Source organism: Accipiter gentilis, chromosome 2, assembly GCF_929443795.1.
Source record: "Accipiter gentilis chromosome 2, bAccGen1.1, whole genome shotgun sequence".
NCBI classification, from domain to species: domain Eukaryota; kingdom Metazoa; phylum Chordata; class Aves; order Accipitriformes; family Accipitridae; genus Astur; species Astur gentilis.
Window position 1 is genome coordinate 26767572 of NC_064881.1, and position 18366 is coordinate 26785937.

Consider the following 18366-nt stretch of genomic DNA (forward strand, 5'->3'; position numbering starts at 1 on the left):
GAGAGTATCTGTGACAGAGCCAAGATGAGAACTCCGAGAATTTTATTAGGTGTTCCTCGGCTTTCACCATATAGCCACCTAGCTATAGCTCTCATCATTTGATAGGCTTTCACTTTTCCAGCCCCATACCACAAACACATACGCAGAGTTGCATTTCACATAATTTACTTAATAAAAATATTGCAAGCTACAAAAAAGTAAAAAGATAACCTGTATCCTTAAATAAAAACTGAATTATGTACATTAGCATGAGAGTTTAGAACAGCAAATGATATATGAGATGTGGAGACTATGAAGACAGGCCCTTCCCTAGAAGTCACTCTTCTTGCCCCTTTCTTTACATTTTGCTCCTTTCAGCCCCATTGCCATGGAAGCAGAGGCATGGACATAGATCCAAGGACAAGAGAAGTGGGGAGAGAAGCAGCACAGAGGAAATGGAAACTGCTAAGCGTGGCTGCTGAGAAAGCAAAGGGGTGGTGAAAAGGAGGCTAGAAAAGATGAAGGGCTGAGGTCCCTGTCCCAGGACATGGAGAAGACAGGGAGTCCGTAAAATCAAGCTTTGAACAACAGCGTTATGCACATGCACACACATATGTTATCCTCAGCCTCCCCCTCCCACAACTGCAGCTCTCTCACGGTGTGAGGAGGAGGGATAATTCTCTCTTTTAAAGTGGTTGCAGTTATTTTAAAAGGCCTCTCCAGTACATTTGCATACACATATACCGTGTTCGCTGCTCAGTCTTACATTTTCTACAGATAAGACATGAATAGACAGTAATTCTGGGGACAGTTATTTCAGTGTGATGAAGTCAGCATAGTAAAACTGAAAGTGAGAGAAAACTGCCAAACTTGCATCTCTGATACACCTGAAAGTAGTAATCTCAGAATAGAAATTTTAGTGTTCTGCTAAGTAGCTCAACAACTAATGGGTTAGGTAATCTCTGCTCCTTGTGCTCTTCATATACCTGATCTAAGGCAAAATGCATATGCAGTTCTTGGAGCAGGGAACGATCTGGCTGGCCTTCAGTGCCAGGGAATGCTCCATTAACAAGCCACAGAATTAGGGTCCCTCTTTCTGTTTCTCAGGCTCCATAAATTCTGTGTCACTTTCCGCGCAGAACTTGGCTTCAAGGGGGAGAAGAAAAGGTGGAGACTGACTTCCCTGCAGGTTACAGAATATCCTTGCAGCTAAGGTGCCCTGCAAATCAAGATGAGAATACATATCCCCCAATTTCTTGCTTAGAGTTTTGCTTACCAGGGCATGCATAATCCAATTCATGGTCCATTAGCTGGATCTGGCCCATGGCACTCTTGTGCCCAGCTTTTTCATTGACAGATATGAAGTGTAGCTGCTCAGATAGTGAATTCTTCCTACATGGCTGGATAATCCGTCTCCCTTAGTGAAGAAGCTCTGCGCTCATTCAGAGACAGACCTACTGCCATGCCATATCCAAGTAAGGGGAAGCAGGCACCAGCAGACATACGTCTTCTCATGAGTACCCACATAAAACCCTGAACTGCCACTCCCTTGGGCTCCAAGTTAACAGTGCAAAAAGCTGTTCTTCCACAACCCCTCTTCAGATGAGGGCTCTGTGCTGTGAATCCTGAGTAGGAGGAGGTGTTCAGGCTAGTTGCATGTGCAGAGTGGGAGACCGAGTCTCTGCTGAAGTACTTTGGCTCTGTGTATAGACAGCAACAAGAGCTGGCACCTCTGAAATGAATTTCCCGGGAGGATTTGATACTGCACTTCATTGCCAATGCAGCAGTGAGTCCTTCCTCTGTATGTCACAGATAACTAAAACAGATTACAGCTGTGGAAAAGACAATTCATTTAGGAATTGAGGAACTCGGGTTTATCACGAATAACTTAACAACTAATAAATAAGTAGTCTTAAATAAGGTCTGATCAGAGGAAAAACTTTTTAACTTAGTTTCTTACAAAGAACCTGTCCAGAAGTCAGGCATTCTACGTAGCCAAATGTGCACCAATTCAATTACAAAGGTAGTATTTTAACAGGTTTAATAATGAACATGAATCATCTTACACCCAGACCCATTATTTTTCTCACTTGTCCTGGGATGCTTGCTCTCCAGAAGTACTTATTTAAAAACAGGTTAGCAGAATAAGCTGTTAAAATCCTTAATGTCAATAGGATTTTAACATCCCATGGAAAATTATTACAAAAGCAATTTAAAGTTAATCCCTTGACATCACTTTTGCAAACACTAAATTAGCAGTGATGAGGATGTCTGGTTGATATTGTCCTGTTGCAGCAGCAATGCTGGACTGGAAGACAACACTGGGTGATTCTGTGCAGGAGGTCTTTTTTGTCTCCAAGCTGTGTAACTGCGTAGAAATACTGGATCAGAAGACAGGGCAGTGATGAGAATTGACATTCCATTTTAGAAATATCTTTACCCTTTCTTTCCCCCAGCATGGTAGAGGAGGAATATGCCTTTTGGAAGAAACAGTATTGATCTAAACATCAACTGTGGTCACCTTTAAGGTAATTTTTCATAGGATCTTCCACTGCTGAAGAAAGACTGCTGTCTGTTATTGGTTCATACACAAAGACTCTGTTTCTACTTTAACTTTACTAGAGATCTAGAAAGACAGGAGTACTCCTTCCTCCCCCAGGACTACCAGTTACCTTTAGCTGAAGCAGTGTCCCAGAAACTATAGGTTTCAATCATGTCAGGTGAGGAAGGGCATGATATCTGGGACTCTCACTCAACACCTGGCTTTGCACAACCTTCCTAAGTATATGAGTCATTGGAGTGTTGTATAGAAAGGGAAGCAACAGCATGAAAAAAACACTGCCAACTCATTTTTTGTGGAGTCTACTGCAGTGGGTATATGACTAATGTTTCAAAGTCTGCAGCTAGGTTTGAATCTCTCTGGAGAATGCACAGGAGTGTTCGTTGGCTTTTTTAATCCTGAGTGGGCTCAGCTATGACCCAAGCTGTGTCAGAACTGCCTGCTCCTGTGTTCCTTTTCAGCATACTTTCTGTGCTTTTGGTGCTTCATCACAGCTCTGTGAGTTGCATTCAGTATTTGAACATCCCAGAGAGCAAATTCGACCTACATGTGATTGATTGTGGGAATGGCTTCTAATACTGCTAATGCACTTGCTAATGCAAGTTACCTCTGCAGTTAGCCTTCAATTTAAGTATTAGCAAAATAAGATAATAATATGCAATTAACTATCCCACAAGCATATTATATGGCTTACTTGGTTAATGTTTATAAGGCACACTTTGGAAATGAAAATGCTACATACACGAAGTATTGTGCCGCACGGAAAAATGTTTGACTATTTAATTCAGATGGAATGCATGTAACACAATGAAATCATGAGTCTTGGCCAGCATGCAAGAGCCCCTTTGCCATCTTTCATTTGATATGCAAACACTGGATTAAGTTTCCTTTACTTTGGCCAAACCCGCACTCTCAGGAATCGTACTGCATCTCTCCCACAGCTGTAAAATGTTCTTCTTCTTACAGAACATCAGGTGGGTGTTGGTAGTAAGATGCCAATAGCTGGAAATATTTTAGGTGTACTCTGGGAATAAGAGTCTGTTCAGTTTGTTAACTGGAGAAAACTGAGAAAAAAAAATTATGTATGGCATGACTTACAGGTAAAACCCTTGAGACGGTCGTGGAGATCTTTATTTTGCCATTCGTAATAATAAAAGAAACTTAACCATAAAGTTCTCCATATCAGAAGCAGCATGCTTATCCCAGCCAATAAACAGAGCTGAACTCCTGATCCATGCCATTAATCACATAATATTATTGGTGACTTAAATGCAAAAAGAGAGATCTTAAAAACATGCCATATCCAGATTTAGCTTGCTTATATCCCTGGCTTGCTTTTGGTTTGTTTTGGTTTGGTTGGGTTTTTTTCGGGGGGGGGTTCTTTATTTCTTGTCTTTGTTTTTTGTCCCGATTTATGCTCTAGTCTGACAATATCAAATTTTAGCTGTACATGAACCCTTAACACTGCTGAGCTTTGTGAATGTACATTCCTTCGTGCTCATTGGCCCTTAAGCTCTATTCTGATAATGAAAGAAGCAGAGCAACATAGGATGAATGCAGATAGCAACCTGCCAGCAGCCCTCTGTTATGCTCTGACATAATCTATCAGAGTTTACATAAGGGTTAGAACATGGGATAGTATAAAAGGGAGAGAAAGAACAAAGAGAAGCTTGAAGGTGATAATAAAAAATGAATGTTTGACCCACTGTATCCCTTGGGTTTTAGCTGGTAAAAGTACACATTGACTTAATTAACAGAAAATCTTACTTTTTAGTATTTGGAGTCTTAACCTGACATTGTTTTATTAAAATGCACCATGAATATCAAGTAGTAGATTACTTCACCTCCCTACAGTAAAAGCAAAACCATTTGTTTTGAACTCTTGATCCTGTTTGTTTGCTTTTTTATTTCATGTGTGTGTTTTCTCTGTTGACATTATTCATGATGCTGTGAGATCTAATAGAGAGCTGGGATTCACCCTGAGCAGTGGTGTCTGATGTCCATTTGGAATAAATTCAAACAACCTAAGCAGTCCAGGGAAAACTCCAGCTTCCCTTGTGATCACCACCTGCCAGGAAGCCAAGTCCAGCTGTGATAGAGCATCACAGTCTGGCAGATCTCCATCACAGGAAAAGTATGATTTTTCTCAGATTTAATTAGCTTAAAGATTCTGGCAATGCTAAGCTGATATGCTTCTTGGAGCAGAGAAGATCCAGTATGATCAGTGTCAGAGAACAGAGACGTCGCTGACTCTGTATTTCAAATTGCCTTTTGAAAAATCACGTGGTTTAGCCAACTGAACAGAGTTACTTGGTTTGAAATACAGGGCTGAAAAAGTTGAATTTTCACTAGACTTTACAAAAGACAGAATTCATATACCATGCATAGCACCACTTTCAGCCTTGATTCAGTGGACTTTCAGGTATTTATTTAACTTAACGTCTGTACTTCAGTGGAAGTGCTTTGCTGGACCAAAGCCCTAGTGAGCATATACAGACTCTTAGAAGGTACCTGAAGGAATTGATCTTTTCTGACACTGAGTCAGATTTTAAATCATGGCTTTTTTTTTTTTTTTTTTTTTTTGCCCATGGGTTGTACATTTGCACAGTCATTTATTTCCTGGCTAGAGTAACTACAGATTCAAGCATTAATATGTTCAATGGCTTAATGTTTTAATTTCATTTCTACTGGCTTCTTGCAGCAACAGTGGACAATGAAAGTGATAGGCCTGGTCTGATCCCTGATGAATGCTTGCCCACATAATTATATTGGCTGCAAGCTTGACACAGTTGGGAGACAAAATACAATGAGTTAGAAAAGTGCAGTTACTGTAGGTCAGGACTGTGTTCACATGGCACTTACTTACCTTTTCTTCCCCAGGATCACTAGAGATTACTTACCTACATAATCCATGTTTTCTCTCTTGCTCATGGGCATGCTCAGACACTAATAAAAAATTCCTTCAGCCATAGCTTTAATATGAATGCTTAGATGTCAGCTATTGTAGCTGAACTAAGCTTGTCAGCTACTACAGTTCTCTTTATATTGATGTTCACTTTAATGGTTACTTATGCTTTGAAGTCTGAAAAAATTAAGCCAACCACCTCAGTTATTTAGTCTTTGCCTGAAAATACTTTGTTCATGCCTCCTGCACCTACTGACTTAGTGAGGAAAAGGTAAGCACCTTGAATTCACTTGAAATCTTATCAAAGAAATCTTAATTTAAATGCAACAACCTCCTGTTTCAATATTACACATGTATGGCTGACTCCTAGCTATCTTGCAAGCTTCTGCAATTGAAAAACCAAATGTTTAACTACTATCTGTGTAATTGGCTTTTTCTTACACCTCTCATACCGTGAAGTGGAAAGGGTTAGCCAGTCTTTTATGCAGATGTGACATAATCAGTGCCTTACAGAGGCAACCTTCCACATGGTCATTACCACCTCTTGAGATGCAGCTAATTCGCTTCTTAGAAGAACCTATTATAGTCTACTAGATATGTACAAAGCAGCTTTAGAAACTACATAATAAATTCCCAGCAGACTCCTATTTGTTGCAGTAAATGATACATATTTCTCCTCTGCTTAAAACTGTGTGCAGTGTTTATCCCAAAAATCCTGAACATTTTATTTTCTCTTGGGGATATGATAACTGTGTTGATGCTTTTGATTTAAAAATAAACAAAAAATTTTACTTGTCAGATACGGGCATGCAGGTTTAGACCTCTGTAGCTGGAATTTCATAATTGCTTTACTCCAACATAAGTGAGAGTTGCCTTTTACATGGAAGAGCTTCCTCTCTCCCCTAATCTGAACCATGCATTCCTGCCACCCTTTTGCATCCACACTGCATGCTAGACTGAACCAAGAAACTAATCAGGCTGAAAACCAGCCTGGGGAATGGAGAGAGGCTGTGAGGCACAAATAGAGTATTTCTTTTCATACGGATTAGTTCCCTGAACTGGGTCACTCACTTCTTAAGTCCAACAGAAGTGCATGGCAGGAGATGGGACAGAGGGTAGGATTGCTTGTCTCATTCCATTTTGGATGGCTTAAAGTGATTATGAAATTGCTATCTTAACTAGATATTAAAAAGGACCTTTTTCGGTAGCTTATTTTGTTAGATCCCATTCAACAAGGTATTTAAGTAAGCACCTAACTTTAAGTCTCATGCTAAAGCTCATTGCTAAAGCAAGTTCCTAGTATTTTCATTTCTTGGCTGACTTTCTGAAGCGCTTGATCAGAGTCAGGGGATCTGTTCTTCTTTGTAACAGTTTCTCTGAAAATTATTTAGCCGTTTTAAAGAAAATATTCATTGTTGCTAGGAAAAACTGTTTGTGACCTTTTTATTAAGCAGCTACAGCACCTCAGGGAAGAAAAGAGAAGCATAAGCTTGGCAAAGAGTAAAACTCCAGGTCAGATTTGTGTTTTTATTAGCCCCAGAAGAATTGGATGTGATTTAACTGAGTTATACAATATATAAAGCACTTTGTACATGGGCCGTGGAGTACATTAGACGATAAAATTGGCTTCTTCTGCTGCTCCATTAGTGATGGCACCAGTGGATATACAAACTGAGACTGATATGTCTTGATGCACAAGGAAGAAGAGGGCACATTAAGGAGGATGGAGGTCTCAGAAGTGCTTTCCTAGCATAAAGTAAACTAGGATGAAGTTGTAATTTCCTTCATCCTCAGTGAGAGTACATGTGAGATCTTAACATGTTGTTGTAAGGAAGATATGCAGCTTTCCAAAGGACACTTGAGAGATCTTCAGAATCAGCATTTTATAAGATGCCTTGCTTTCTGTATAGAATAGATGAAGATTGCAAAGGTGAACACAGTGGAAGGTGGATAAACAAGACAGGGTCATGCCTGATTGATTGCACATATTGAATGATACATATTGCAGGTCTGTTAACTAGCGAGTAGATGAAAAAGGACACATTGATTCATCCATTTTTCTTTCATAAAGATTTTCGAAAACAACCGTTTGAAAGCAACTGAGCAAGCAGTAGCATGGCAGAAATGGAAACCCAACATGTCAGGTATGGCACTGCTAAGGTTGCCTGTCTATTCTTAACAGTAGCTACTTGTACCTATTCGCTTCAAGAAGGCCTTTCTTAACATACAATAACATTGAATTTGTCTCAAAGGCAGAGACATGCTATACATAAATCCCCAAAAGCTGTGCTCTGTATATCCCTTCTTCTTCAAATCTCCCAGATTTTATGTCATTGTTAGTGCTCTGCTCTCTTCTTGTTAAAACCTCTGCTTCCATGTCTTCTTCTTCACAAAAATCCTCTTTTCTTTTCCTTTCTTTTTTACTAAGAAATTTGTCTGAGTTTATATTTATGTCGTCTATTAACAGATATTATCCTATTTAGTGCACAAGCACTAAATTTTGCCCTGTCTCCCTTCCAGAAGATAACTGTTCTCTCAGACCTACAAGCACAACTGCTCCTTAACCTAGTTCTGTCAGAATGATTTGATTTGTAAAACCCTTGCAGAGAAGTGTTTTAGTAGGTTTTAAAAACCAAATTCTTTTGACAGAATCAGGCTGGGGACAACTACATGTGTAGTTATACCAGCAAATCTGAGGGGGGTGGTAACCTTCAGGGAAGCAGAAGGGAGAAGAGAGTGGCTGGTGATGAGCCACCTACATTATCTCTATGCTTACATTATCTACAAATCTATCAACAGTCAAATCAACATCTGACTGCACCCTGGCTATTCTGATTTTCAAACTTTTTGCTCATTTGTTCAAAACGGCCATCATTGCTGACAGACCTGCAACATACAACCACAATACTCTCACGGCATTACACTTTCTACCTATCTAACTGCAATCTCATCTCCTCAGCTGATTTTCCTTATTGCCTTCTCCTCATTCAATTGCTGATTTCATTATTTTTTCATACTGTCCAGTTCTTCTCTTCAAAATATCCTGTCTTCATTTGCATCTCTCCTTAAGTCTCTTTCTTAAGGCAGTTTCTCCTAAAATCTTATTGCCCATGTGAACTTCATGAAGTTCAATGAGGCCAAGTGCAAGGTCCTGCACATGAGTCAGGGCAATCCCAAGCACAAACACAGCCCTAAGGAGAAGGACTTGGAGGTATTAGTGGAAGAAAAATTAAATATGAGGAATGTGTGCTTGCAGTCCAGAAAGCAAATCGCATTCTGGTCTGCATCAAAAGAAGCATGACCAGCAGGTCAAGGGAGGTGATTCTGCCCCTCTACTCTGCTCTGGTGAGACCCCACCTGGAGTACTGCAACCAGCTCTGGGACCCCCCGCATATGAAGGACATGGACCTGTTGGAGCAGGCCACAAAGATGATCAGGGGGCTGGAGCACCTTTCTTATGAAGACAGGCTGAGAGTTCAGGTTGTTCAGCCTGGAGAAGAGAAGGCTCCAGGCAGACTGTATAGCACCTTCCAGTAATTAAACAGGGCCTAGAGGAAGGATGGGGAAGGACTCTTTATCAGGGGGTGTAGTGATAAGATGAGTGGTAAGGGTTTTAAACTGAAAGAGGTTAGATTTAGATTAGGTATTAGGAAGAAGTTCTTCAGTGTGAGGGTGGTGAGGCACTGGAACAGGTTGCCCAGAGAGAACTTGTGGATGTCCCATCCCCGGAAGTGTTCAAGGCCAGGTTGGATGGGGCTTTGAGCAACCTGGTCTAGTGGAAGGTGTCCCTGCCCATGGCAGGAGGGTTGGAACTAGATGATTTTTAAGGTCCCTTCCAACCTAAACCATTCTATGATTCTATGAGTCTGAAATATCTTTTTCTTTCTGGCTTGTTTAAATTCAGATGTAAACTCTTTAGGTCAATGAACGTGACCAAAGTGTGCAAAATGTTGTTTGTATGCCGGACTGCCAAATTAGAACAGCAATAGTCAAGACAGTTTCAAAGTTTGAACACAGGACAATATGTAACGCTGCAGAAAGTATGCCAAAACAAAAGAATAAAAAAAAGTTTAATGGAAGAAATCTTGCGGCACTGAGCAATTTAGAAAATGCAGAACAGCCAACAGTCACTGACACATGGAAAGGGCAAGGAGAAAGGATAGGTCAGTCTTGAGACCAAAGAGAAGCTTCACACCAGGAGTGCCTGATGATTCAGGCAGAAAAGTATCCCCAGTTCAGGAAACTCCTAAAATGTAATCACCCTGGAGCATACGCAGGAGAAAATTCCACCCTGTCTTAATGACTGAGAACTGCTATATCTAAGGAAATGAGTGAGCTCTGTGACTGAAAACTGGTTTTAAGAAATGCATATATACGTAGTCAGGAACTGGTGAAGACTTTTCTGATAACTAAAAGGTTGAATCCTTCTCTGAGCAAAGTCATTTCTGGTGCTGTTTGACTTGAGTAGGAGCAAAGTGAAGTAAAATGTACTGTGGGATGTTTATCTCAATGATATACAACCTATGATAAACCTAGCTAGTAACCTAGAAAATGCCTTGAAGACAAATGCTGAGCAAGTGAAAAAAGTAGATACATATGAGAGAGAGGGAAAGGGAGAAGAACACTGAAATGTAGAAGATGGTAAATGAAGCACATTTTGTTTCTGCATATGCACACATGCTGTATAGGAAATAGCTGGAGCATTAATTTTTTTTAATTGAAATTATGCTTTAAAAGAGGAGAAAAATTCACTAGGAACATTATTGAAAGAAAATAAGCACAATAATTAGATTTAAAAGAAACCAATCTTGGGGATACTCTGAACTTGCACACATTGTCAAAGATACTTAAATTTGCATAAGTAGACTGTCAATCTGTCATTTTGGTTCCTTCTCAGATTCAAATCTGAGCCCTATTTCTTCAGTCCTTCGCCCTGCTTTTGTACTGATACACAGCCATGTGCCAGGTGGCTTCCTAGGTGAAGAACCACATGTTTGGAGGTGGTCCTGGTTCAAGCCCCATCACTGCAGCATGGAGTGATACCACTTCTGTTTCATGGGGCAGTAAAGAGTAGCTGACTTTTTCAGGCTTTTTCATCTCTTGTTCCTTGTTCCTTTCCTCTGCCCCACTGAGAAGGTCTTAAAAGCTTATACCATAAAGGTCCTCTCTTTTTTTTTTCTCTTTTTTTTTTTTTTTTTCTTTTTTCTTTTTCCCAGGACAAGTGAAAGAATGTGATGGTTTTGGAAAAAAAAAAAAACAACAAAAGGTTTGGCAGTGAAGCCCAGCAAACCATTGAAAAATTGTCTTTGGAAGAAGATTTAGACTATAGGGGCAAAATAATGAGTGTTGACCTGGAAAATCAAGATGCGTTAAGCATTTCAGTGCAGGAGAGGGAAGGCTGTGCAACCTGGTCAGGTGGAAAGAGCTCTAGTGGTCAAGAGCTTAGTGAAAAAAAAGACTGAAGGATTTTAGTAAGCAAAAAGGAGTTTTGCAGAGAGGACTGTACAGAGAGATTATAAAAGAAAGAATGTGACAGTGAACCAATGAAAGCAGTATTTCTTCAAGGCTACCAGGGAAAATTGACTGGAAAAAAAATTATCAGTGACATAGAAATTAACTGTTATATTCAGTGCTCAAGCTAATTAAGAATGGGATAGTCATCTTACAAAATAGAGTGTTATCACTAAAAATTGTAAATACATATCTTGGTTGTTTTTCTTTAAAGATAGCTAAAATGTGCTACTTGAAAATAATAGAGTTAATAAAATTACATCTTACAATATGAAGTTCTCTTTGCTGTTTTCCCTGTTCCCAGCCTGCAGGGAGATCACACACAACCTGTTTGGCAGGTCTGCTAGTGATGGAAGTTCTGATTACACAGAATACACATTCCTAAACAGCAGGGGAGGGGAGCTCTCCAGTGAGGAGAGGGAAGGAGGTTTAGATGGAAGCTCCTCACAATCACCAAATGAGGAATACACTACAGCAGCGTCACACAGAGACATAATGCTCTTTCCAGGGGAATTTACTTGATCAAGACATGGCTGAGCATGAAGGCTATAATGAAAACAACTTAAGAGGCATTAACATTAGAAGCAGAACTTAATACTATTTCAGGTGAAAGAGAAAAATAGTGCCACAGATCCAAGTACAAATAATCATGAAAATGTGTGTGCATATTTAACCACTCATATACCTGAGACATCATAGGTTATAGCTTCAAAAAGACATAGAAAGGCAGAAAAGGTCCAGCTATCATTAAGACACATAAGTCCATCCTCAGTACGTGGTATCTAAGTAGTGTTATTTGAATGAGAGACATTCAGTCTGCAGCACTATCACTCCTGAAGTACCCCCAGGTCTTCTGCTCCTGTCCAGAAGTGTTAGCATTTCTAATAGACTTAAGAAATTTAGCACCAAGTCAAAGCCTATGGACCTGTCAGGATCCACAAACACATTTTTGGAGTTGTGCTGAATTATTTCAGTCTCGTTCAGTCAAATATGCTACTAAATATGCAAACAGGTCCAAAACCAGCTGTAAAAAAACTGATTCCACTGAGCTCCCTCCTACTGTTGAGCCTTTCCCAAGAGCATGCCACCTCTGTCTTGGGCTTGGTGAGTAATTCTACCACCGTACACCCACCCGGGCTTGGACCACAAAGTTTCCAGCCACGTAAAAGCAGGAATTCTCAGCCAATCCTCCACAGTCATCTTCACCAGACCTGGCAGCAGAACCAGCCAGTATTCCTTTCACAGCAAACATCTAGCTATCTCCTCTTTCTTTCTCCTTCTGGCCTCTTCCTACTCTCAATTTGTAGAAAACACAGGTTCAAATCCCTGTGCGCTGTGGTATGATTTGAACTTATATCTCTTGTCTTCTTTGTGTTTGAAATATCAGCCTATACAGGAGTCTGGAGAGGTTACATATTAGTTGTTTCTGTTGAAGCATATAACAGAAATTAATTATAGCTCTATAAAGTATTTGTAAGATCCCCCCAGGCCTTCTCAGGGCTAAACATTCCCACATCTCTCAGCCTCTCCTTGTTATGTCAAATTCTCCAAGCCCTTAATCATCTTCATGGCCCTTTACTGGACTTGCTCCACAGTGTTCATTTCTCTCCTGTACTGGGGAGCCCAGAGCTGGGCACAGCACTCCAGGTGTGTCTCACCAGTGTCAAGCAGAGGAGAAGAATCACCTCCCTCAATCTTCAGGCAACACTCCTACAAATTCAGCCCAGGGTGCTGCTCACCTTTTTTGCTGTGAGGGTGTATCACTGGCTCATGTTCAACTTGTCCACCAGGACCCTCAGGTCATTTTCTGCAAGGCTGCTTTCCAGACAGCTGGCTCCTAGCCTGCACGGGTTTGTAGGGTTTTTCCACCTCAGGTGCAGGATTTAGTCTTTCTCTTTATTGAACTTCATAAGATTCCTGTCGCCCATTTTTCCAGTCTGTTGAGCAAATCATCTAAATGACAGCCCAACCCTCTAACACATCAGCCGCTCCTCCCAGTTTTTTATTACCAGCAAACTTGATGAGAGTAGACTCTCTCTTATCATTCAGGTCATTAATGAAGATGTTAAACAGTATAGGACCCAGTACTGACAGCTTGGGTACAGCACTACAAACTGCCTTCCAGTTACTAGTGCTAACTACTAGCTTCCAGCAGCTGGACTTCATGCTACTGCTCACAACCAGTTCAGTCCAGTTTTCAGTCAATCTCACTGTCTGTCCACTTATCTAGCAGTTTTTCTATGAGGATTATTTGGGACACTGCAACAAAATCCTTCTAAAGTTGAGATAAATAACATCAGCTGCTCTTCCATCATTTACTAAGCCAGTCATCTCATTCTAGAGAGTAACCCGGCTTGTTAAATATAATTTCCTCTTCATAAATCCATGCTGACTCCTCCTAGTCACCTTCTTGTTCTTCATATGTTGGAAATGGTTTCCAGGATTATTTGCTCCATCACTTTTGAAGGCATTGAGGTGAGGGTGACCAGTCTATAGATCTCCAGAACTTCATTTTTGACCTTCTTGGAAATAGAAGTGACATTTGCTTTCTTCTGATCCTCAAAACCTCCCCATATTGCCATGACCTTTCAAAGTTAACTGAGAGTGGCCTTGCAATGACATCAGCCAAGTCCCTCAGCCTTATGCATCCTAAGATCAGTTCTTCCTCGTTTTGTAAGTGTGAGCTTAAGCAGAGCATCTGCCCTTCTCAGCTCCTCGATCACCTGTGTCTTGTTGCCATCAGTGTACTTCAGAAATCTCCTGGATCGTTTGTGCTCTGCTGTGTTGTCCCTCCAGAGATATCAGGGTGGTAAAAGACACCCCTAATAACCAGGGCCAGTGAATATAATGCTTCTTCAAGTTAACTGAAGGCTACATCACCTTCATTTTCTTGATCAGGCAGTCTGTAAGAGACATCACAACGTCACCCAAGTTGGTCTGCCTGATAACTGTGACCCATAAACTCTCAATTGGTTCATCATCCATTCCCAGGCAGAGCTTCAAGCATTTCAGCTGCATTTGCATATAAAATTAAAATGTTCACTAGTTGCTTAATTTCAAATCCATCTGATCAAATCAGTTCTGCCTGTCTTTTTCTTCTCTTTTTCCCCCTCTATGGATATCTTTGGTAGAAATCATATCAAAGTCAGTATATGTTCATGTGTAACAGAAAACCATATGTGTTTTCTTTTTATCTATCTATCTATCTATCTTTCTATCTATCTATCTATCACACTGTATAGAGAGTATGGAAGACAGATGGAATCAGAGAGTTAAATTGTTCCTCTTATGGCAAAAAAAAAGTTATGCAAAAATAAATTCACACTGGGAGTTTACCTCCTAGAGTGTCTGACTGTTTATAGCATTGTGGAACAGAAGGATAACTCACACAAATTTACTCCCTTTTAGCTGCATGTACACCTACAGCTATGATAATTTCCTATTGTGCCTTTAAAAACCTACTAAACTTTTTCTCCTTCACAAAGTTTAGAGGGAAAAATGTGAAGTCTGGGTGAAATTTAACAGATTAAAGCTCCAGATAGATCTGCATTACTCTAAGCGTGAAAGACATCTTTGATTAATGGTTTCCTGTATCTCAGCTAGCATTACAAATCTTGAGTAAATATACCACTAGGACATTAATGTGTGGGATGAGTGTGTATAGAATAGGCTGCATATTCAGGAAACACTGCAGAATTTCCATGGGCCATGGAGCAGAAATCTAATGATCTTCTTCCTTTCATCAGGCACACTTTGTAAATGAAGTTGGCACAGAAATACATGCAGTGCTTCAAAATAATTTACCTCTACTGCAGGACCTTTAATGCATTGACAGCACTGCTGTTTCTCGTAATGGCTTAAAAAGTACCCTTTTTCTTTTTAAAGTCTTCTTATGCCTTTTCTTTGGCATGCAATATTTTAGTTATTGGGTAAATCCATTATGGTCTCACAGCACAGTCCTTAGAGCACCACAAAGGATATGCACAATGGCACAACTCAAGCCACAGCAAAGTGCTTATATAAAGATTGTTTAACCTAAATTACTTCAGTGTTCATATTTCTTTATCTGCTTTACGCTTGGGGTATTATAGCTTTCATTTTCAACCACATCTTGAATTAGAATTAGATTTGAGGATCAGAGGCAAAGATACTTCATATTTAAATTAAACCATTGAACTGTAATTGTTGGAACAATCAGCCACAAAAACAAAAACATAAAACAGAAACCAGAACTGACTGTGCAGGAATCAAAATGCAAGGCAAAAGATGATTGGAAGGGACTTTAGAAAATGAAGTAACAGATGATATAAGCCTTAAAGAATATTCACAAGGAATTTATCATCACATTGTGCATATGATATAGGAATTGTCAATTGTAGGTGCCCCTTCACAGAGAGAAGTGTGAAAATCCAGTTCTCAGATGTACTGGGTAAATAAACATTCCACTACTGAGTTTGGAATAAAGTCAGAAAACAACATGAAACCTAGTCCAGAAGTTCAGAAAAGGAGTCTCTGATCTGGGTTATCTCTGTCTATGGTTATTCAACTCTAAATATATGTTAACTTCATTTGGATATGCAGAATCAGAGATCAATTTTTGACTGACTACTCCAAGTACACATAATTTAACACACACCCTCCACCAGCATTTCCTTAGCACTCAGTAGTTTGGACTTCACATGGCATTATAATATTTTATTTAAGAAGTAAAATCAGGCCTTCAGTGATATTTCCCATGTTAAGTATTATCAATAGGGAGTTCAGGGTGAGATGCATAATTCCAGACCTAAACTTCTCTGAGTTTCAGGTTTCTGCAGGAATTCTTCAGCTCCACTTATATGATGGTGATGAAGGCCACGTCTTATGTTATTTGGTGTTTTTTTCTCAGAATTGTTGACTGGAAAGTCTAGAGATGTCCCATCAGAAACATAGGCATATCTGACCTATTAGGGCTTCACTCACACTACCTTATATATTTATTTTTCAGAGTTATGGTTATAAAAAGCCACTTTACAGTAGTCCTTTCATGAACTGCTTTTGGTATTATGTGATCTCCTCCTGCAGAGGTGATCTGCACAGATTGCTTTCTTGGGTGACTTAAATGAAACTTTCCCCTCAGAAGAAAACTTGATGCCTTGAAAAGTGAGCCACCAGCTAATTTACATTCAAACCAGAATTGTGGTTGGAGACAGCTGGGTAACAAACTTTGCTGAGAGGACACAGAAAGGTCTTCAGCAATCTCTATTTTTTGATTAATAAAGCCCACTTTGTTTTGCTACCTCATATGTTCGGGATGTGATTACTCTGCAGAACTCTTTTTCAGTCTGTCTCGTAATATAATCATACTGTGCTAGCATGCTCTTTAGGCTAGCTGCAAAGAGTCCCCCTCTTAAAGGAATCCCAGAGGAAAATGAGCATGGAAATCCAATAGTTTTTTCTCTGTCCCAGAAGTAATAATGCTGAGACAGATTTTCTTCTATTCCTGTATACTCTCTAGCTTTGTGCAGTATTGAAGTCAACTGTACTATTCCTCACATACGCTCTTTACTGTGGGTAGGACAGGTCTCTGTTCTCTGAGGATCATACATTTCAGACTAGCCTCTGATAATACAGTAGTATTACAGTGCAGTCCAAGGTGCTGTACCTATGACACACCAAAACTAGATTATGCATTAGAAAAGATGATGTTTATTGACATTGGTAAAATATTCTGTTTGATATTCCATTTAAGTACAGCTGATTTAGCTTTCATACTGCAAATAGAATGCTTTTAAAATAAAGTCAGTTTATCCCAAAACACACAATCAGCTAAAGCATGGGACACATCTCATGCATTCAAAAAAACGTACTATATGCCTATGTGCTTTACCTTTGCATATCTGCTTGAACGTTGGAAGTACGTATTCACTGCAATACTGACCATTTCCACTGAAAGCATAATATTAATATAGCCACAAATAGCTGATAGAAGGTGTGTCTAACCTGAGCTCAAAGTGCTTTAGGAAAAGAGATAACACCCATCATCAAATCTGGGGAAAAGGGAAATAGGAATCTTTCTGCAGTCCTGGAATCTAGACTTGTTGAAAATGAAATGACCAGGGTACCAGTGACCCTCTCCAGAACAACTAAAGCTGTTCTGCTGATGTCTAATATTTGATTCACTGGCACTTTTCCAAAGTCAAAATAAGGCAAAATAATTCCCTCAGTTAAATTCAATAGACACTTCAAAATTAATGACCATAAAGTTCTGAAATGAAAATAATGCTACTGTGTCCTCAGTGATACACTTTGTTCTGAGAAACTGACTGGATCACTCACTGTGACAGATTTGTTTTCTCACAAGACACAATTGAGCAAAAGCTTTAATTTCCTGGATCCCTAAACCAGATCTTTTCCTGCATAGGCATTAGAAAAATTCAGCATTTTTAAAAATATAACCAAGACCTTAATGAAGAAAATTTCACTGAGTTGATATTCTTATAAAAACAACAATTTTAGAAATCTAATTTGTGTGTGTCTCCTACTATATACCAAACTATGTAAGGAAGACTCCATTTCTGATATACCCAGAACTAGGCATATAATTCATTGCTTTAATATTCAGGTAAATATTAGCAAGCTTTTATGGTTTTGCTAACGCTTAAGGTACTTATCATTAGTGTAGGAAATTAATGGGCAGATTACATTTTTTTTAATATTAAAAATTAAATCCAGAGTACATTTTCTGTCATTCTCCCTTCCACTTAACACTGTACTAATCTAAGCCCTCTTTTGAGCATAAGAAAATAATTCAGGGAACTAAAGAGATCCTATGGGTATGAACTTGTAACATTGAGATCTTTCAATTCCTTTTGATTTGAATCAAAAAACTGAACCAAATAAATTAGAGTCTTTTAGTTGTCTGCAATGGACTTAGGATCAGACCCTTACATAAAAGCTGAGTGTACTCAGCACCTTGCAGAACCAAGGTTCACAAAATAAAAAAATTAGGTTATTAATGGAAACCAAGAATGCTTTCATTGTGAATGCTTTATGTAACATCTTTGCCAGACCAAAGTCACATGTGTATCTGAAATGATTACTTGCTCAAAAATGAGTATATAGGCAATAGCCATATAGCAACATATTGTACTCATTGGAATTAACAATTTATGTAATTGATTCTATTAAGTGACGTCTAAGGTACTTTTATCATAGAAATTTAGGAATTCTTGTAGGAGTGAGCTTTTTAGACTTTGCTTATAGTTTGACAGAGAAGAACTATATGAAAGGGGAATAGGGATAGCAGACACCTCTTTTGGACTACTCAGATTTTACTTTCAATCTATTTTTGTACATATATTCAGATTTTATTTATTTATTTTAACATGTTTAGAAAAACATTTTAAATTATTTGGGAATATACATCACA